Genomic DNA, 22662 nt, shown 5'->3' on the forward strand with positions numbered 1-22662 from the left:
CGACTAGAACTGCTTGTCATATGAACACAGGTCCCAAGGCCACTATCTCATTTACAACTCTTCCAAGAGCTTGAACTTTTCTATAACGATTTACACGGAGTCAGAGGGCACGATCTCTCCTGTTGTGGCTGGCGCAAAAGAGACAACATCATGATTAGTGTCAACACAATACTTTATTTGCATAAAGCTCATCTCTGATTAGTATAAGCAGCCCTTTCCTGGCTATCTGAGTGAGCTATTCACTCTACTGTGTGAGCTGGCCAGGAAGCAGCCTTCTTCATGGCCCACCTTACAGCTAACAAGACTAGATTTACACAAAGTTTTCTCTTGAATATTTTTTTCTTGCTTATTTTTCATAGAGAAGGATGAGCTTAGCCTGAAGAAAACAAATGGCAGGTGTGGGGTCCGTGGAGACGGTGGCCGAGCCACAGAGGAGGTGCAGCTATAAGAATAGCTGGTGGCCTTGGCAGCAGCAGGTTTGTAGTAATGACAATAGGTACAGTGCAGTGGAGACAGTGCAGCCACAGCTCTGAGTGGACTGGCACAGGCAATGGCAATGATAGAAGAAACATCAGCGGACTGAAGAAGCAGGGTCCCACACCCCACAGGAAAGGGAGTGGTCACACTAGCAAACGTCAAGGGCTTAAGAATTTAAGCTTTCTATGTGTTCTGTATTAAGGTGGAAACTTAAAAGGTTCTTTGGAAAGTGTATTACATGGTGTTTTGCTGGGACAAACACAGGAAGGGAAAAATTTAGCTGAAGTAGACACAGGTGAAAGGCTCTTGAAGAAACGTTTCATGGATGCAGACACAGGAGAGAGGATGTTCTGCTAAAGCAAGCACGTGAAAGGACATGCAATGAAGGAGTCTTCACTAACAACATGCATGTAGTGGTCTGCCATACATTGTGTAGCCGAGCTGCATCTGTCAAAACTCCGTAGAGAGAGAACACACCAAAAAAACCTCTGGCGGTGTGCTGCAGTTTCTTGCCGCTTCTGCAGACTTGGGCTGATTGGCAGAGTGATGTCAGCTGAGACAGATGCACGTGCTGAGGTAAGACCGGTGGAGGACATGATGTTTGGAGAGTGTATAAAAAAGATTCGACAGACAGTGGGAAGCAGAGCTTGGCTTGTCAGTCTTCCATCTTCAATGATCTTCTCTGCTGAGAGGGCACAGCTGACAACCATTCTTGGTGTCCCTTCAAGTCCCTCCTGCTGTTGACTCCTGCTGAGGCTGAGGCCTGGCAGTCACTGCTAGGTCATGCCACTGCTGCTAACTCAACTCCACCAAATTGGACTGCTGGTGTATCCAAAGATTGTGAGGGGATTAAGCAGCCATTGCTGATTCCTATAAACTTAACTGCCGGTTTCTTGACCACACAGACTAGGATTGACCCCAAAGAACCCTTTCTAAACAGATCCACTCCCCAATATCTTTTCTTTTTCACTACCTCTGGTGGGGTGGGTGGTGGGCTTAAAGAGAGGTTAAAGCATTTTAAGCTTTGAAAAAAATGAAAGTTACACTGTATATTTGGAGACTAATCTATGATGGCTGTACTAGTGGTTTTAAGTGAGCAGGTTTATTAAATCTGTAGCAGGCAAAAGTAAAAGAATAAAAGCAAGTAGCAAGAAGGCAGAAGCAGCAGAAAGTAAAACACCATCAATCCAACAGAAGCAGCCCACTAGAACAAAGGGGATGTGTTCCTTGCATTTTTGTTGCTGTAGTAAGACACAATGATGAAAACAACTTGTAGGAGAAACAGTTTATTCAAGGCTTATGGTTTCTGAGGTTTAGAGTCCATGGGAGTGGAGCAGAGATAGCAAGTAAGAGGAAGAGCAGAAGAGCAGTTGAGAGCTTACACCTCGAACTGCAATGGTGTGAGTCTTTGAACCCTCAGCTTCTGCCTGCAGTGACCTTCACTCCCCAGCAAGGCCACACCTCCTCAAACAGTGTCACCAAATGGCAGCCAGGTATCCAAATGCATGAAAATATGGAGGAGGAATCCTATTCAAACCATTAAAGGGTGGTACCACTAAACTGGGGGATCAGAGCATCCATCAGTCATCCACTGGGGAACCCCACAGAGTCAGTATGTCGGAAGTCATGGTTGAGAGACTTCCAGTTTCCTGTCCCTACTGCAGGCATTTTTTAAAAAATAGTTATTCTCTGTATTTCCATTTCAAATGCTATCATCTCCCCCCCCACACTCCTATTCCCCCCTCCCCTTGCTTCCATGAAAATGTTTCCTCTCCCAACCACCCTTTCTTACCTCAGTTTCTCCTACACTGGGAAAATGCACCTTCACTGGACCAAAGGCCTCTTCTCCCATTGATGCCAGACAATGCTATCCTCTGCTGCATATGCAACTGGAGCCATGTGTGCTCAATGCTTGGTGTTTTAGTCCCTGCAAGCTTTGGAAGGTTTGGTTGGTTGACAATGTTGTTCTTCCCATGGGGTTGCAAACCCTTTCAGCTCCTTCAGTCCTTTTTCTAGCTCCTTTACTGGGGTCCCCATGTTCATTCCGATGGTTAGCTGCAAGCATCCTCAACAGCATCTGTATGACCCTGGCAGAGCCTCTGCAGGGGCATCTACCTCTGGCTTCTGCCAGTACTGCAGGCATTTTTATAGCATAGGATGAACAGTGATAACATGTGTTCTCAAGGACATACCCTTAGCTGCTTGCTGTTTCTCCTGCTTTGTTACAGAACAGGGGTCTAGTCTGCCTCAGGACAGGAAGTTTAGGAAGTTACTTGAAATAAACAAGCTTGAGTCTAAGGTAAGGGAAGCCCCCTTCACTCTGAGAGTCCACTTTAAACAAGCTTAGACAGCAAATGAGAATTTACTAATACACTGTATTTTGCACTAGGCTTATATAGGAGCTTAGTATATATACCTGTCACTGTTGGGGTAAATGTCCTGTGGTCTGCACTAGGGCTGTCACAGTAGACAGCACTATCTGCTGTTGTTCTCTGGTCTACTGTGGCTGCTTATGATAGTTAGAAGCCAAAAGTTTCAAAATTTGCCAAAGGACTACTTGCTGGAAAAATGTATCCTTGACTTGGTATGATTTCTATTTGAGGACCCCAGAAAGTTCATTTATAACAATTTCACTGGGGAGTTTAGTAACAGGATCTATGGACTCCACTACTGTGGCTTGTGCCAAGGCGGTGGGACAGCGTATGGCTTGCACTGTGGCCACTCTGTTTGCAGATGCACTGTGTTGACACCGAGCTGGGTGAAGAGCAGAAACTAGTAGTTCAGATGCATTTGATGAGTTAGTTTGCTCCGTGTTCTCCTCTGCTGCTTCCTCTGTGGCGGTCATATCCTCCCTTCCACAGCCTGAAAACACAGGCAGCAGGTTGACTCCTAGGCTTGTGTAATTCAACACCAACCCACCTAATCTGAACTTTCTTGTTCATTCTTCTATCATCAGTCGGGCACAATGGAGGCTAAAACTTAATTTGATTGTGAATTATATCATTAAAATATTTAATCCTAGTTAAAAAGTGTAAGTGTATTTATGCATTAGTTAGAAAGGTGACTATACTTTTTCCATCCCCCACATACATGGATTATTTCAGTTTTTTCACAAATTTTGAGGTCAATAGGATATTTGTCTAAATATGCCCCCCAAATTATTATATTATTATTCCCTTTGTCCTTAAATGGTGAATGTTCTCTTAAGAAAGGGTGCTTTTGTGTCAGAAAGTGATTGACTTTTAATCCTGACTTAATAATGTAAGAGTCGCATAGTTGAGAAATGTATTCCAAAGACAAGGTGTTGGTGAGGCCACACAGAGAAACTGATAGAACTCGCTCTTCCGCTGTCTCGTGTCCTTTCAGGGCTTCCTGGGTCTCTGCCCATTGTGGTTACCATGAACATGGTTACCTGAACAGAATTAACAAGCAAGACACAATTTTTCAATCAAACCCTAGGCACTATGATTTGTGTGGTATGTGGGAACATATGCATGCACACGTGTGATCATGTTTCTGTGTATGTACTCATGCATGTGTACATATGGATGTATGTATACATGTGTACGGATGCCAGAGAGAACGACCTTTGGCAATGTTTCACATTCAGCGAGCAGCCAACTGTGTGTGTGTGTGTGTGTGTGTGTGTGTGTGTGTGTGTGTATGAAATAGGTCTCATTGGTCTGGAGCTTGCCTGCCCAACAGAACTCCATGGATTTGCCTGTCTTCACCTCTCTAGCACTGGGAATAAAAGTCCTCACTACCACACCTGGCTATTTTACATGGGCTCTGGGGATGGATTGCATATCTTCACGCTTGCCTGGTAAGCACTTTACTGATACCTTACCTTCCAATCCCCAAGGAATATGATTTTTTAGAAAGACAGTTTCTGTTTTCTTTCCAGCATTGCAATATTAGTTTGCTTCTCTTTAGTATGGAAATGCACTAGCCCTGTCTCTCGCTGAGGAACTCTAGCTGCCCCCACTTGGGATTCACTGTTGCATGTGTGCCAGAATCCGGATCCTCCACACTGCTCCCAGCAAACAACTAAGCATGGAAAAATGTAAATTGTAAGATAAAATTGTAAGATAAAATTGTAAGATAAAGTTGTAAGATGTGGGACTCTTCACGTCGAACAGTCCAGCCAAAATGTCCTCCCTGAGTTTCTCCTTTATCCTGTATCTGACTTCCATCAGTTAGAAGCTCCTCCAGCATTATTCCCTTCACCCAGTATTCATTTACATATTGTTTTTTTAAGGTACTGTCAAGTAAGAAACTATCTCCTACACTGTGGCATGGTGAGATGAAGGAATGAGGAAAAGACAGACACACAGACAGAAAGGCAGGGATTGGGTGGGCCGTGGGCTCTGGTGGAGATGCAGCAGCTGTCTGGAAGCTTAGTGTGTTTATCGTATTGCATGGGGGAGAAGGCAGACTCATTGCATACAGCTGAATAAGAAGGTGAGTTTAACATACACAGCCACTAGGAGGAGGTGGGTTAGCTAATCTAGGTAGGTAGGTGGTCTCGGTAAAGAACAGCTATAGGGAGGAAGCTGTGGTTTATAGTTTCTTCGTACATTGGTTTTTCACCAATGGGTGATTGTTTGTGATATCTGTACTTGACTGGAGGAAGGGTGTGTCATTCTTTTGAGCCCGATCTAGAAAACGCCTTGCCATTCCCATGTGACCGAGGCCCTGGGTTTGTGCCTATGTCAATAGTACACACCCACTCAGGACTGCTCTCTGTACAAGTGAGCATTTTACAACACAGTTTTTATCATTCTCAGTTATTACAATTGTAGTTTTTGTGGATGAGAGAATTTTGATTGAGAAAATACCTCTAGAAGATTGACGTGTCTGAGTGGCATTACCTTGGTCATTGATTGATGTGGCACGGTCCGGTCCACTATGGATAATGGCATCTTGGGGTCCTAGGAGGTATAAGAGAGGCAACTGAATGTAAGCCTGAAAGCCACACAGTTAACGTCTTTCCTTCATGATTTCTGCCTCGACTCCTGCTTGCGTTCTTGCCTTAACTTCCCTCATTGCTCAACTGTGATCTGGACTTGAAAGCAATTCTCCAAATTGCTCTTGGTCAATTTCTATCAGAGCAATAGAGAAGAAAACTGTGCAGTAATTGGTACCAGAAAGTGAGCTATTGCTATGACAACACTAATCATGTTGCTTTATGGGAAGTGTGCAAATGTTTGGAAAACTTGGATGGAGAAGCTATTCACGCTCATAGCTTAATGGACTCTTATGCGGAACTTCAAAAGATAAGAGTGTTGAGAGAAACACAGACAATGGAGGCTTGGCTTGTGAAGTTTCAGAGGGAAATTAAGACTTCTATTTGGGCTGTTCATGTAATATATTTGAACTAAGAATCTTTAGTTTCTGGTCAGCTGGGGAAAATTTTGTGACTCACAAAAGAATAATACTGAACAGCGAAACTTTCAGTTTACTTTACTGGGATAACTGATGCTGGTTAGCTGGAGCTAAACAATTGTGTTTAGTAAGAGACAAGCATCATTGTGATGAATTCGTCTAGGAAGTGTTTTCTGAGTCAGCACACAGAAGCTGTGGTCTATGTGGGTACCAAGACTGAAAATAAAACTGGAAGCAGAACCTAGTAAATGTATATGAGTCTTTAATATGCACTAGTTTTGAAGACAGTGAGAGTCATGGGGAACAGCTGAGACTTGACATTATGTGGCAGGGTTGAGTTTCTGCAGAGAAGTTAAGCAGCCATTATTAAAGATACTGCATAAGTCACAGTGGAGATTAAGCTTTGAAGGTGTCATGGAAACAGAGCTGCCCGAGCTTTTTGAGTCCAGAAGATCTTGAGTGAGTCCAAAGCATTAGCCGTTGAACTATTTACATGGTTACACTTGATTTTGCTTTGATCTGATTGTAATTGTGCCTTGCTTTTCTCTTGGAATGAGAAAGTATTTAACTTGTTTTTGATTTTTATAAGAACTCACAATGAAGAGACTTTGGATATTTTAAACATTCTTAGAACTTTTAAAGTGTTAGAATTTTTAAAGACTATAGGACTTTTATAGTTATACTATGTTTTATATTGTGACACAAATATGAGCTCTAGGGAATAAATGAGAAAGGTAAGGTTATGGATTAATAGTGATGTGTCAAATTGATGTGGGGGCAGTTGTGGTGATTACTTTTTGTCAACATGACACAAATTAGAGTTAGCTGGGAGGAGGAAACTTCAGTTGAGAACATGTCTCCATCAGATTGCCCTATAAAAACATCTACATAACATTTTCTTGATTGTTGACTGATGTGGGAGGACCCAGCCTACTATGGTATGTGCTCTTTGAAGGCATAAGAAAGACAGCTACATCTACATCTGGAAGTGTTCCAGTGGCAGCGTTTCCTCACGGTTTTTGCCTCTGCTCCTGTTGAGTTCTTGCTCTGACTTCCCTCAATGATAAACTTCAGCCTTTGGGACTTGTAAGCCAAATAGGTAATTTCTTCCCTCTTTGGCCAATGTTTTTATACCTCTGTGTGGAGTCTCTTCTAAGATGGTAATTAAGGCTAGCTAGTGTTTGTATCTTACTTAAGGCTAAGTTGCAGACAGATCTAGAGGATTTGGTTTTTTATGCACTGATTTCCAGGGTTCTTAGCTCCTTGTTGAGTTTTCCTTGGAAGCCTTGCTTAGTCTTTTGCCACCTGGATCTCTCCACAAGTGTGGCACACTTTATCAAAGTAAGTGAAAGGGAGTGTTCTGGAAATATTTCAGTATTTTCTAATCACAGAAATTAGAACAATGACTTTTTCATATTCTACTTGTCAAAAGAAAGTCATTCAAGGAGGAGTCCAAGTGTATGTAGAGAAGATTATGTATGAATTTGATGACGGGGGAGAGGGTAATTGGGATTGTCTTAGGAACTACTTACTGCATACCTCTAATGGCATCTTGATGTCAGAGGACTCTGACATCTTTTTTTTTTTTTTTTTAATGTGAGAAATAGCTTTGTTTACTAAGACACTTTAGCCTGACAGGTAACTTCATTAAAATGGAAAAGAGTTCCTTTTGTTGAAAGAGATATAAACATATGTTTTCACAAATTTGGTAGAATTTATTCAAGCACCCCCTCCCTCCTAAATCAATAACAGCAAAGGAAACCAAAGCACGCTAAACAATTCATGGATCAAGTAGCACCAGGAACTAGATGATTTTTTAGTCCCACTGTGCCCCTCTGGGCAGCAAGCACTGGCAGAAAACTGGTATGAATATAGCAGTATATGATGACATTTCCTAATTCAGACTGTCTAGCTGCCTGTGACTGTCTGAAGCTGGGTGCTCACAGTTGGTTGAGACCCGCTTCTGCATAATCAAAACTAGATTTCTTAGGTAGGATTCCATTAGTCTGCAGTCATTTATGTATGAACTGAAAGAGTGGAGATGGAAAGGCCAAGGACATTGGCCTCTTGTTATGTGACAGCTGTTACAATGCACTCGAATAAAGAGAATTTTAAAGCAGTGTTTTGAATGGGATTAGGCATTCTCTCACCTTTAGTGGCATAATGTTTTGGTTTTTTTTTTTTTTTTTTTTTTTTTTTTTTTTTTTTTTTTTTTTGCTTTGTTTCGTTTTGTTTTGTTTTTTGGTAATTACAACATCCAGTGGATACTTCATTTCTAGCTTTGGTAAGGGCAGGAACTTATGCACTGTAAGTAGTAAACCTTCCATGACTGTGAGTGACCACAAGGTTGAGTGCAAACTGAAGCCCTTGTAGGCAAGGCTGCTACTTTCTTTATTAAGCTGGGTCAAAAAGGCTACAGTTCCCCTCTAAGCAGGTAAAGGGTTATGTCAGCTGCATTAATCATTGTGGTAGAGCAGTTGCTGACATCAGCAGCAGACTCTAATACTGACATAAAGGAATGTGGCTTTGTGGAGTTAAAGGATTTGTATAAAGATAAAATTGTACTGTGGGTTTCGTTTGTTGTGACAAAAAAGCTTAATGTGGGAGTATTGATGAATTAGTTTGAATTCCTAAAATAGACATAAGGTGAATAATTTTACATAAGCCACACAGAACAGAAGTATTCTTTTAGATAATTTTGAATGGGGAAAGCAGGACAGAGCAACAGAATCCCCCCTTCCCTCTTAATAACCACATAAACAGTAGAATAAGGCCAGGGTCTATTACCCCGTTCAATCATCTGGTTTTCCTATTACAATGTGTCTCTTTTGGATCTTAGAATTCCCTGAAGGAATTTGACAAGGCGGTAGCATTTCAGAAAAAGGTGCTTGGTGGTGTTATCAAAGGAAAGGCAAAAGCTATGCAAGACAATTTAGGTGTAATTCCATATGGATGTGGGATTTTATTCATTTATATTCTAGCTGTGTCTGAAATTGGCATTGGAAAGAATAAGAAAATGAGACTAGGAAAGGATAAATTCAATGTGACTCTCCGAGGCCAGGGTTGAGGGTTATTAAAGGGAGTAGTGGAAGTTCATTATGTAAGACAATGAAACCTGGACCAGCTGCAGCCTTCTACAACGCACCTATCGTAATCCTAGCCAGGCTCCTGGGAGCAGCCTGACCTGGGCAGTAATATCCAGCTCCAGTGGAGAATCTCTATTATTGCATTATTTTGTGGGTTGGCCCCAGGCGCAAATAGTTTACAATGGTGATTCTCTCTTATTTCCTGTAGTTGAATTCATATTTCTGTGGACTGACTCATGTGGAAGGTCTGCTAAAATCTTTTATCTTCTTCAAGGCTCTGGGGGAATCTAATAGGAATTTTCACACTGCAGTATGGACAGCTCACAAAATAAAAAGCCTGCAATGGGAGCTGTGGTATCTGAGCCAAGCATATTCATCACTCACTGGTACCTGTGGGTTCAGAGTGATCCAGGAATGTCCTTCCATGTGACCAGAAAATCCTCATATGGGGTACAGTCCATTTTATGAGGTGAAAGATTTAGGGCTAAAATGATAGAGAAAAAGCTTGTGAGTATGGATGAAAAATTTAGTCAGTAGTGTATAGAAATGATGGATGAGGGGTGGGGGTAATTCTCTTTTTATGGGGGCTTATGTAATATGTTTGTTCTTATGAAAGATGTTCCCTTTGTAGTTTGACTCAGGTCCTGAGTTCCTTAAAGCTCTTTACTCCAGATTTACAGTTTACTCCAAAGAATGCCAGCAAGAGAGAGAGAGAGAGAGAGAGAGAGAGAGAGAGAGAGAGAGAGAGAGAGAGAGAGAGAGAGAGAGAGAGAGAGAGAGAGAGAGAACTGCAGCTTGAGCCCTTGGGATATAGTCAGCTATAGCTGCAAGTGGCTTGTCCAGCTTCCCCAGCATTTTCAGTATTTGCTCAAAGCCTTTACCATGAATATACCTGTTACTAACTCTAGGAAGCACTATTTGTTCCTTGCTATAATCTCTCTAGGCCACGTTGGTGCCTCCAGACATTCAGGGATAGTCAGGGTCATATATGTTGTGTTTCAACCTTGACTATTTTCTGTGATTAACTTTCCTTTGTCAAGTCTTCTGTTTAGACATAAATAATATGTCTACTTCTGAGTTAACATTTTAAAATAAAGATATGTATATATTTAATTGATTAAGTTATTACTTTGCATCCTGATTGAAGCTTTTCTTCCCTTCAGACCTTCCAATCTCTTCCACTCATCTCCCTTCCCTCCCATTCAACCTTCATCCCCCTTTTTTCAGAAAAGGGGAGGTCTCATATGGATTCCAGCTAGTCTTGGCATATCAACTTGCAGTAAGACTTGGCACATCTTCATTTGGCCATGGACTTTGACTTAGCACAGGAGATCGAAGCATTATCATTAGCAGCAGCATCGGGAGCTGATGATGCTCTCCATTGCAGTGGCCGTGGCATGCATTGAAGGATGCTTCCTAGTCCTGGCATTTGAAACTCTCTGCAGGCACAAATGTGTCTTAGAAATGCCCTTAGAAAAGGGCTTGCTTGGGGTTGAGAATCACTGACTTAGAGTAAGTTAAAAAAGAAACAATACAACCTAATTTATATTATCTATACATATATATATACATATATACACATAAATGTATACTATGCACACACACACCCACACATATACACACATGTGCAAACATATATAGTTTTGGCCAACTTATAGAAAAATGAAGTGGATAACAAAGAAGTAAGACCTAGAGAAACTAGTTTGAAAAATAGGGGTAACAGCAACCTGAAGTTGGGTAGGATGAATGGATCTTACTTAAATTAGCAGCTAATATTTATTTTTCCATTTATTAAAAATGATCCGTTGGAGACAGATTATGTCTATTAAGCTCAGACTTCAATCTCTTGGCAATCTTCCTACCTTAGCTTCCCAAGTGTTTGAATTCTAGGCAAGCAAGTGTCATGCTTAGCATTTAAATGTGTTTTTTGACTAATAGGCTGAAAACATTAAAACTTTATATTACTATTAATGGTATAACATATATATTTTTATTTATGCATACATTGTGCAATGTTCAAATCAGAGTTGAATATGCCTATATTCTCAAATATTTTTCATTTTTCTAAAAATGATTTTTGAAATATGGCCTTATGTAGCCCAGATTGCTTGATATTGATTGTAAACTCCTGAGCCATGGGCCTCCTGAGTACTGGAATTATTAATTTCACTTTTGTGTATGCTTACAAATTTCACGTGTGTGTGTTGTATGCCTGTGTGCACCCGTGAAGGTACATGAGATCAGAGGTCAATGTTAGGCTTCATCCTTGATCCCTTCCCACCTTAGTTTTTGACAAAGGATTTCTCACTGAATTGAGCTCTCACTGATGATTACACTGGCCAGGCAGCTCTTGAGCTCTGTGGCTCCCCCTGCCTCCATCCTGCCAATGCTGACGTAATATAATTGTGCCATTATCCCCAGAGTTCAGCTTAGGTCCTCGGGCTAATTTGTGAGCAATCTTTTACCCCTGGAGCCATCTTTGCAGCCCTGAATTTTCCATTTCTTTCATGGAACTTGCAAGGTCCTTTCCAGTTTTGTGAAATGTGTAGCGTTAGTGTTACCTGCAGACAGCTTGCTCTGCAAGCCTGCACCCTAACTCCTTGCTCGCTTTAACTGCAGCGGTGCACATCAGCCAGTCTTTCCTATGTGGTGAGTAAATTATAAAGCAACATGTCTCCCAGCACACAGTAGGTACACTAAATTAGTGAATGCACAGCAGTGTTTGAGTGTTAGATGTGGCCCAATGTCAAAGCAGATTATTATTGAAGAACACCAAAGGGCACCCAAACTCTTTCCAAGGGAAGCTATTTCTTTTCAGCTAGAAGCCAAAGCCATCTTCTTTGTGTGTTTTGCACCCTAAAACACACTGAGTACCACACTCTTTCCAGTTGAGTTGGCTTGGCTGTGCACTGCATTTAAGACAAAATATTTTAACTATTATTTAGAATGATTCTTTTCATTTAAGATTTGCTTTAATTCTAATTATTTGTATGCATGTTTGTATGTGTGGGTTATTTGCACATATGAGAGTAGGTCACCCATGGTTAGTAGAAAGTGCTGCATACGTTGGAAATGGACTTATGGTTGTGAGCCATGTGGCATGGGCACTCTAAACTGAACTCAGGTCTCCTCTGAGAGCAGAAGTCACTCCTATGTGTGTGCTAAGTCACATCTCTAGTCCCTGGTTGGGATGGCTCTAGAAACTACCCCTTGTGTGAGATTCATCCTTTTTAAAGCAGAAGTGTTCAGAAGGCATGGGACACAGTGCATAGTTTGGGGTTCTCAGAGGAATGTAGAACTGCCCTCGAAGCCTCCAAAGACTATATCTCCCTTGATGCATCTTTACCTTCTCCTGCCAACGGCATTTGGCACATCACAAATGAAATAGTTTATGATGGCACTTTTACACACTGTGAAAGCTTCAGGATAAACAATGCATATAAAATATACAAGTACAAAAGACTCCATCTGAAAAGTGACCAACCTTAGGAATGCTTGAGCTATTTTAAGATTAAAAGAAGGTTGGGAATCATCTACAAATCCACGCCACAGCTGGCTTCAGGCGGTTGCTTTCCTGCTTCCTGGCACCTAGACACATTGGCGAATTCCACAGTGTTTGCACAGAGTGCCTATTAAACTTATTTTTAAGGAGTTGATTTGTGTTGGGGGTTTGAAGGGCAAAAACTGTCGGAAAGGAAGTAAACACATCAAATGTGGTCACACTCCTTAAAATGATGTTTATAAACTTGAATACGGTTTCCAGGAAACACAGGCAACCATGTTCTTCATCGCTGACCCGATGGCTGTCCAGACAAAAAACGACTGCCTGACATCAGTATCTTTCCAATTAGTTGGTAATGTACGTACAGTAGACCATGTAACTATCAAAATGACATGCCTTCATCTGCGTTCTCCCTTGAAATCACAGCCATATAACTGTCCACACTCCTATCCCATTTCAGCTGTCAATGAGTAGAAAAGTTTCCAAACCACACAATGTGAATTTCCTATCGCTGTAGAGTGAAAATTAATGTTGCTCTTAATTCTCCTACATAGGGAAATGAGGACAGGCATTTAGTAGTGAGTTATATTCTCAGTCTGCTTTTCCCCTAACAGGCTCTCAAAGATGGATGCTCAAACAGACAGACATTGAATACACCAGACTCAGTGCTTCCTGATAAGTCTTCATCATTTTAGTTTCTGCTCTGGGCCAAAAGAATGTTTTGCAATGTTTACAGATTTTTTTTGGTAGTCATTTTTATTTCTGTCATGGACAGGAACATATAACCCTTGTTCTCATGCTGGGGTCCAGGGATCATTATCAGGGTTCGATTTCCAGTTTAATAAAATGTATATTTACACTGGAAGATCTCGACCAAATCAATTGTCTTGGAACATAAAGTGTGCTACGTGTGACCTAGTTCCTCAAACCCTACTCATTCTGTGTGTTTCATGTTGTTTTTGGATGGCAGAGCATGGCTAATGCTGAGTGTTCAGTGCTAGGAAATCAGAGATCCTCTGTGATGTGATACCATGACTGCATCAGGAAAGGGGGTTCAGCCATGTCACTGGGTTGGAAGCCCCATGAGATGGAGAGATGACAGAGTAACAGGGATGAGGGGGAGAGCTGTGCCCTCTGCAGTGACAAGGAAACATTGCACAGTTTAGCTTACATCTTTCAAGATGAACGAGTCTTTGTGGCGCAGATCATAAGCTTTGTGGTCAATGCTAGGATGTGGTGGTGAGATGAAGAAAGGGGCCGGTTGTTTCTTTTCCACTATGATGCTTGAATATAGGTTTTCACTACATATGCAAAGTAGATTCCAGATCTGCGATTGCAGTTTTGGCTGTTTTCCCGTCCTTCCTTCCTTCCTTCTTTCCTTCCTTCCTTCCTTCCTTCCTTCATTTCCTCCCTCTTTCTTTCTTTCTTTCTTTCTTTCTTTCTTTCTTTCTTTCTTTCTTTCTTTCTTTTCTTCCTTCCTTCCTTCCTTCCTTCCCTCCCATTTTCACTAATTTATCTACTTTGTATCCCAATCACAAGCACCCCTCCCTCCTCTCCTCCAAGTCCCATCCTCATAAACCCCTTTCCCCATTACTCCGCTTTGGCCAGCATGTCACAGTGTTTGGGGGAACTCCCATGCTCGCCATTTCCTTGTCCTTGGATCTCCTCAGAGGATCCTATCCCAAACAGAGTTAGGACAGTTTGTCTTTCTGTTGTTCAGGTTTGTTCTCTCTCTCTCTCTCTCTCTCTCTCTCTCTCTCTCTCTCTCTCTCTCTCTCTCTCTCTCTCTTCTTGTAGCAGTCTAATAATGGTTTTGTAATTACAGTTGGATCTATAGATCCTGGAGGATCTATGATACAACATATGATTCAATAGCTTAAACATGACAATTTGCATAGAGAATGTTATTTTTCCATACTCAGCCAAGTATGGACTGAAAATATTTGAAAAATTAATTGTGTCAGTATTAACTCATGCAGACTGTGTTTGTCTTCCATAAGCAATGCATTATAACAACTATTTACATAACATTTGCATTGTATCAATTATTGTAAGCAACCCAAAAAGGTTTTTAAAATGTCTTACATTTCTTTTCTGAATAGGCAATTTATGGAAATTGCACATCCTTTATCTCTAGCTAGTAAAAAAATGACATTGGTAAGGCTGAGCTGGTGGATTCTGCTTCTCCTCCTTAGGCTTCTCATCCTACTTCACTTCTGAATTTAAAACTCAGAGTTCTATGATTCTGACTTGGTTTTAGAAATTAAGAACAGCTGTGTGTTAGCAGAATTCACTCTACAGTGTTCATGGAATGTATATTGTATTTTTCCTCTGACCTCATTGGAAGCCTCTGGAAGAATAATGCACACCTGTCTGTCAGTTTCAGGATAAACAAGAATGATCAAGAAACTTTATTTCACAACTAGTCATATACTGAGTTCAAGTTTAAAGTTTCACTATTTCACACAGCTTTATTGAAGACAGCAGTTGACTGCAGGCCATGGAAGGGGAGTAACTCACATTCATGTTCCAGTAAGGATGTAACTTGACCACTAGGCAAAGTCTATGAAAGCCAGTAAGTCTCTGCAAAAACTTAACCTAAACTTGGATCTGCCATAAAATATACAAACTGAGGGGAGAATGAGGACTCTCCATTTTGGGATTCTGGGATTGAGAGGCATGTGCTCATATTTAACAGACTTTAGCGCTTTGGACTCATTCTTCCTCCCTCTTTCTAAAACAAAACCAAAGAATTCTTCTGTGACCTAGGAATGACTTTCTGTAAATGTACATTTTACTGATAAGTTATAAATAGTTTATGGTGATTTTAAATTAAAACCAGAAGTTAAATTTGGAACATGGAAAAGATAAATAAGTTGAGGCTAAAACATTGAGCATCTTAAACTGCCTTATTATATATCACATCCTGGATTCTCTGGGAATACTCTTGGGCCATGATTGGAGGAGCCACTCTTAGCAGAGCTCGGGTCTGCTCTGGTAGCAGGAGTCTGAGTCTTCGATCTAGCAATTTCATACTCATTGAAGCTGTTTAAATTGAAACACCCACCCTGGCTCTCACAAGAATAATCTTTAATAGTGCGATACTTAAAAGTGGGAGCATAAGTCCCAGGGCAGTTGGAAAGGTTTCAGTAGATTGAAATGTGGTCCAAAGTGTAGCTAATTATATATCAGTGCTGTTTATAATGCTTGCAAGGGATAAATAATCACATGAGCAGAAGCCTGGAAATAGCTGAGTGTGCTAATGGCTGATGGAAGAATAGGGCTTAGAGGGATGTTAGGGATGAAGGACCAATGGACCTCAAGTATTGGTCCCTTTACACCAATCAGAGGGTGTTCTGAAAGAAATATCAGGAGCTTGGTGAAAGCACAGGCTTCATTTTAAATTGAGCTGTTTCTATTTTCTTGATTGCGGAGTGGTCTTCTCTCTTAGTTTTTCCAAAATTAAAATGAAGTTATCAAGGTATTTTATAGGATCGCTATTCAAGCATAAAACACAGTGTATCATTACCATATCATAACCATAAAAATGTGTTCCATTTAAGAGACAATAATGACGTGATTTAGTGATTTTACTTTATTATTTAGTAGCTTTACAGTAAGACCACTAGTTTTTAAAAGTCATTGTTCCTTTATGTGTGAAAGAGATTATTGTTCGTGGTAGTTTTACTTCCAATTAACTAAACAAGCACAGCAATGGATAATGGTCCCACTGGGCAGTGTTCTGTTTCAGGTTAGCTGGAAAAGTGCCTATGTCCAAACTGAAATCACCATTTTTTTGTCTGGTGACTCTAGAATACAAGAGAGTAGCCTCTAGGTATTGTTTGCCAAAGAGTAACAAAGGCTTTTGGAGCCCGGAAGGGATGCCAAGGTGGGATTTGGACTTTGTGTTTTATGGGGATGGCTAGTAAAGCTACTCTCCTCAAATAAACCATTCATCGTGTTTTTAAGATTCTCTGAGGCAATGCAACATGGGAGTAAGCCCTGAGGACCTAGCACTTTCGGAATTTCAAAGCCAGCTCAGCTCTGCAGTCGTGGATCCTGTCCGGTGTTTAGTCTCTTCAGGAACAAAGCTCCAGTGTTCATTCTGATTGCTCTGGCTTTCACAAGTCATGGTTCCAGAGTGCTTGTGTCTAGCTCATCACCATCCTTGTTTCTCATTGACTTTCTCATTGCTGGAATGAAATACCCTGACAGAAGAAACTTAAAATGAACAGGGTTTATTTTAACTCATGGTCCATCATGATGGGGACACAAGGCAGCAAGTAGGGAAGACATGACAGGAAGAACAGGGAGCTATCTGGTCACATTGTATTCAAGTTCAGAAAGGAGGGCAAGGACAGTTAGTGGGGTGTGACTATAAGGACCTGTGCCTAGTGTGTCACTTCCCTTGATGCTCTACCTCCTAATGGCACCAAAAGCAAAGAAGGAAGTTCCTGATCCCCCCAAAGCTGAAGCAAAGGCCTTGAAAGCTAAGAAAGCAGCGCTGAAAGACATCCACAGCTTTCTGGAGGCGCAAGACCCTGCAGCTCTGGAGGCAGGCAAAATATCCTTGAAAGAGTGCACCCAGGAGAAAAAATGTCCTCTCCAAAGACATTTTCAGCCATCAGCCAGGGTGATGCATGCCTGAGATACCAGCAGTGGGAGTGTAGAGCAGATGCAGGAGGATAACTGCAATCTTGAGGCTAGCCTGGTCTACATGGAGAGTTCCAGAGCAGCTAGTACTACACGCACACGCACACGCACACAGAAGCAAAAACTAATCTAAACTTTCATAGTTATAACAATGTGCTAATTCTACAAACTATACTGGTGTGATGATCATAGCATATGTATACATATCTATGTGAATGTGTACATGCATGTCTATGTGTGTATGTGTGTATGCATGTTTGGGCACATGCATACATATGTATATGTTGTTATTTATCAATGACTGTTATTCTGAGAATATGTTTTATTTCTTGAGAAAAATTGGTAAAATCTCAAGCTCAAAATTCAATATTGTAGCTCAAAATTTACTTCATTAAATATACATAGAAATACGAGCTAGATTGAAAAGCATTTTTAAAATTTTGCAAAACATCCTTTTTGCAATAAGACCTTGGTAGATCAGCCTCAAGGACAGTGGTTCTCAACCTCTGGGTCCAAACCCTTTGGGGGGGGTCACATATCACACATCCAGCATATCAGATATTTACATTATGATTTAAAATAGTAACAAAATGACTGTCATGAGATAACAGTGAAATAATTTTACACTTGGGAGTTATTACAATATGAGGAACTGTATTAAAGGGTTATACCACGAGGAAGGTTGAGATCCACCGCTCTGGCAATAACCCTTCTTTACATTACTGGAAAGTTATTGGAAAGACACTTCTTTCTAGAAAATAAGGCTTTAGTAAAGTATAACAATTCCAACTACAAACAGTATATAGACATTTTCTCTGAAGGTTCCTCCACGGCGGTGGGCAGAAGCCTCAAAAACTAGCTCAGAACAAAATTTCTTAGCATTTAAAAAGACTGAGAGCCAAAACCCAACTGGCAGAGGTGAAGTGAGCCCACCTGCTCTATCTTCTAAATGATATAAAATCATGCAGGTTTAATGATGACCCTTGAGTCTGATGCCCAGAAAATCTAACAAGTAATTAAAGGAAAATGGAGATTATGTTTGATTCACTTCTGGAATCCTGTCAGGTTCTTGATGTCTGGGGTATTTGATTGCAAGGATCTGTGCTGGTGGCCATGGTTTCCTACAGCTTTTGGTTGGGGCCGGCAACAGTTGTGCTATCCAGAGATGTAGACTTTCTGTGGAGTTTAGTATGCTATGGTCTCAAAACTTTCATCCAAAGGAATGTTTAGCAGGGTCGAGGCTGTTTTAATAGCTCTGAGATACACAAATCCCCATTGCACACAGACTAGAAATTAAGCCACGTAAGACAAATTTTTGGTTTTAGTAAATCATTTATAAAGGTTGTTCAAGGGTTAATGCTTAATTGCTCGAGTAGCTCATATGCCTCTACTGTAGCTTTAACTTACCAACTTCATAGGGGTTTCATAAGAAAGCTCTGCAATTGTAAATATCAGAAAGAAGCTTCTTCAAAATACTTTCTATGAAGGATGTATCAAGGGAGAAACTGCTGGATGGTTAGGTGACAAGTCGTGGCCCAAATGTCATTGTTGAAGGAGAAGCAGGTTGCACAAGTGACCAGGGAGAGAGGTAACCCCTCAGCATGAATATTTAGGAAGTGAAGAGGCTTCATTCATACTGTTAATGAAAGGAAAATCTGGGGCCTCACTCCTAGCAGATTGATGGGCTGCTAGATCTTGGAGCTGTTGACAGTTAGTTTTGGCACTTCAAGAAGCACTATAGCATTCATGCACAGTAAATTATGAGAGATTAGTGATCATGCAATTTAGAGTGAGCTAATGGGGTGTTTGTGTCAGAACTCTTAATTTACACAATCACGTTCCCGGCATTAAGTAAACATGCCAGCCTTGGGAAACTCTGAAGTGGTCATCCGTGGACTGGGGTAGAGGAGGCATCATGGTGCTAATGGAGGCTGTAAAGACTCAGATTACCTTTCATGTTTTAATTTGCACCAGTGCATTTGAGGTCCAAGAGCAGACGCTGTTCTTTAGCATCTGCCAGACAAACCCATGTGTTTTATTTTGTTTGGTTGGGTCTTTTCCCTCTTTTTTTTTTTTTTTGAACATAAGAAAGTTGTAAAGCAAGAGGACCTGCCCAACAGCTGGGCTGCAGTCTTGGCTGGGCATGGGCTGTTCTTGTATTCATGAGTGTAGATTTGCTGGAGTCAACTTCAGACTCTACAAGAAATTTTAGGACAAGAATTGGATCATTCTTTGAAACGAAAATCTATGAAGAATATTATTGAATTCCAAACCAGTACTGTCACAGTGTGTCTGGTCTGTGGGTCCAAGGTGGTGGCATTCAAGAAATTTTCCTAGCTATTCTGTGTAAGATGATGTTTAGGCTTTCTTATGAGCTACAGCAGGAGTCTCTCTCCCTCCCTCCCTTCTTCCCTCTCTCTTTCCCCCCCTTTGGCCTCCCCACCTCCCTTCATACTGCCCTCCTTCTTCATCTCTCTCTGTATCTCTCTGCATGTTTCTGTGCATGAGTGTGCACATGTGTGTATGTACATGTTTATGTTTACATAAAGCCAGAGATCAACCACACTTGTTTTTTTTCCTGATGCTAGCCACCTTGTTTTCTGAGACATGTTCTCTCACTGGCCTGGAATTTGCCATGATAGGTTAGGCTGGCTTGCCAGTGGGTCCTAGGTATCTGTCATTATATCCCCAGAGCTGGGGTTATGAGTATGCACCACCATGGCTAGTGTGTGTGTGTGTGTGTGTGTTTGTGAGTGTGTGTGTGAGTGTGTGTGTGTGTGTGTGTGTGTGTGTGTGTGTGTGTGTGTGTGAGTGTGCTTGGTTTGTTTTTGGCCTGGGATTTAGGGATTAAACTCAGAGCTTTATGCTCACCAAGAGAGCACTCTACCAGTTGTTGCCTTCACAGCTCCTGGCATGGATGTTTTATTGTTTTGTTTTGTCTGTCTGTCCAGTCCAAATCCTCCTTTTAAGTCACCTTTCCTGCTCCATTGGAGGTTTTGTTCTTTGTGGCAGTGGTACCAAGAATGATACTTTGTTTAATTATTATTAATTGTGTAATATCTAGTCAGCTTTGACCATGACCAGCATGGCTGCAGGCTTGCATTCCCTGGTATGAAAGCTACTCAGAGCACATGTGCCCAAGAGTCCTTAAAATAGGGCTGGTCTGACATACTGTTAAAGACAAGCATTACAGATTTTACAGATGTAACAGAATTGGAATGTTATGTTAATATTTATTTGATGATTACATAGCAAATGATAAATATTTTATATCTACTAGTTTAAACCAAGTATATCATAAAAATCAATTTTACGTGCTTCATTTCTCTTTGTCTCTATAGCACGACATTTAGGAAGTACATACAAATTATTTTTGATGAGTCTTGTTTTAAGAGTGAGTTATATCTGTGGCCAAGAGTGGAGAAATTTCTTCTTGTGAAGAGATTAGGTGAGAAAAATGAGACACTTTAGTAAGTTTAATATGCACAACAGATGCCATCATATGTGTATGAGAAGAGGGTAGAAGATGCGTAGCATTCAGGGGGACACTAGGCATCTTGTAGTAGGTCAAAGTTCAGGCAGCAGTCAGAGAGGGGTGTGCCTGTTGGAGGTACAGCTAGAGCAAAGGCCTTAAGCTGGGATCACACCTGGCGGTACAGGAGGAAGAGCAGAAAAATACCGGAATGAAACTAACTGGGGGGAGGGGGAGAGTAAAGCGGAGGCATGAGCCTGGTTCTTGGTGAGCAGGAAGCATCTGAATCCTTGAATTCATCAAGCGAAAGAGAAAGTGATTAGGGCGTGGCCTGGACAGTGACTTGAGGTAACAGGTTAAAATGACCACTCTGGATGCTGATCTGAAACTTCTATGGTGGTGGTGGCAGCGAAGGAGAAAAGCGAAGCAGAATTTCTAGGGCTGCCGTAGCAAAGAACCACAAACTGGCTGAAAGCTACGGAGATTTATTCTCTAAGCACAGCAGAGGCTAAAAGGTCTGAGATGGAAGTGTCTTCAGGACCTTGTTTCCTCTGCGAGTGTCAGGGAAGAGTGCTTCGCGGGCCCGTCTCAGCTTCCGGTGATTTGGCACCGCAGGTTTGCAGATGGTACTCGGCGCTGCTCTTACCCCGACTTGGCATTTTCCTGCGTGATTGTCTGTACTTCTGCATTGCTTTGCCTAGAAGGACACCAGCCATTGCGGTACGTATCACCCAAATCTGGTGTGACCAGATCACAGTTAGTTCCATCTATGGACTGTGCTCAAAAGAACGCACACCGAAGCAGGTGGTGGATGTAAGCCTGAGAGCTGTCTGTTCAATCCACTACTGAGACTAATTGTAGTAATGTTGGAGGGCTGTCATGGCGTCTCCAACGTGTCAGTGGAGGCTCGGGCACGCTGAAGGCACCATACTTGTGTCTCATCTGGATAGGTTAGAGACAGAGATGAGAATATTGAGTGGCCACTGGCTGAGAGAGGGAAGACAGAGAGAAACAAGTTAAAAAGTTAAAAGTGAGACTTGGAACATTCTGGATATGAGACACCTGCCAGGCATAGGAGCATCACGTTGAGTACGTGGTTCCATTCAAGTGCCTCAAATGCAAGGAGGGGGAGGGGGCAGGGAACACTGGAACAGTTTGCATATGTATTTACCCTGCAAATCATATTGATCCTAATCAACATCATTGGATGCTGTAACTATATCTTTTCTATTAAATTGCTGAGGCAGTGGTCAAAGGGACTTTGTAAGAACTTCAAAGGTTGAGCTGTCTGCAGATCCCCTCCCCCATTCCATAATTTCATGCACCAGGGCTCCTCCTCACCATCCTAGAGAAGGTTGACTAGATATTCCTGATTTGCAGGCACAGATCCTAATAGACCGGGACAATCTTAGCTCATCTTATTTTTCCCAAACCCATCAATGTGAAAGATACTAAGCACATGTATCTAGCAGAATTTCTTCATGTGTAAACATGAAAGATATGTTGTTTTTTTCCCTTGACATCTTAATATTCCTCTTAGTTTTGTTATTTTTTTTTTTAAAGATCAAACTTGTAACTGGTGAAATTACATCCTCTGAAAAATTTCCTGACCCCAACACTTTCAGATTTATTTAGATGTCTTTTTTTTTTTTAATAGGTTGAGCAGAATGGTGGAGAATTCCTACAGTAATGAATGAAGTCTAGGAATCCAACCCCTGTATCATCTGAATCCCCATGTAGGCACATTTGCATCCCAAGTGAAATGACCAGAGACCAGCTCCACACTTGACTATGAATAAACTTCATCCTCCTCTTTCAAGGGAGGAATTTAGAGTACTCCAAATTCCTCAGATTGTATTTCTAAAACTAAAGTTTTCAGCCAATGTCTCTTGTTTTAGTAGGTTAAGCTATGCAAACTTGAGCTTAAAGTTCCTAAGTTAATTAGTTGCTTTAATTGCTCCTCACTGGTCTGAGTCTCAGCAGCTGAGGTAGCTTGGGCACTACAGGCTATACTCCAGAGGAACACATGAGATCACCTTTCAAACCTCAAGATTTGCATTGGCTTTTAATAAATCCAAATTATAAAG

The sequence above is a fragment of the Micromys minutus genome, assembly GCF_963924665.1.
Source record: "Micromys minutus genome assembly, chromosome: 4".
NCBI classification, from domain to species: Eukaryota; Metazoa; Chordata; class Mammalia; order Rodentia; family Muridae; genus Micromys; species Micromys minutus.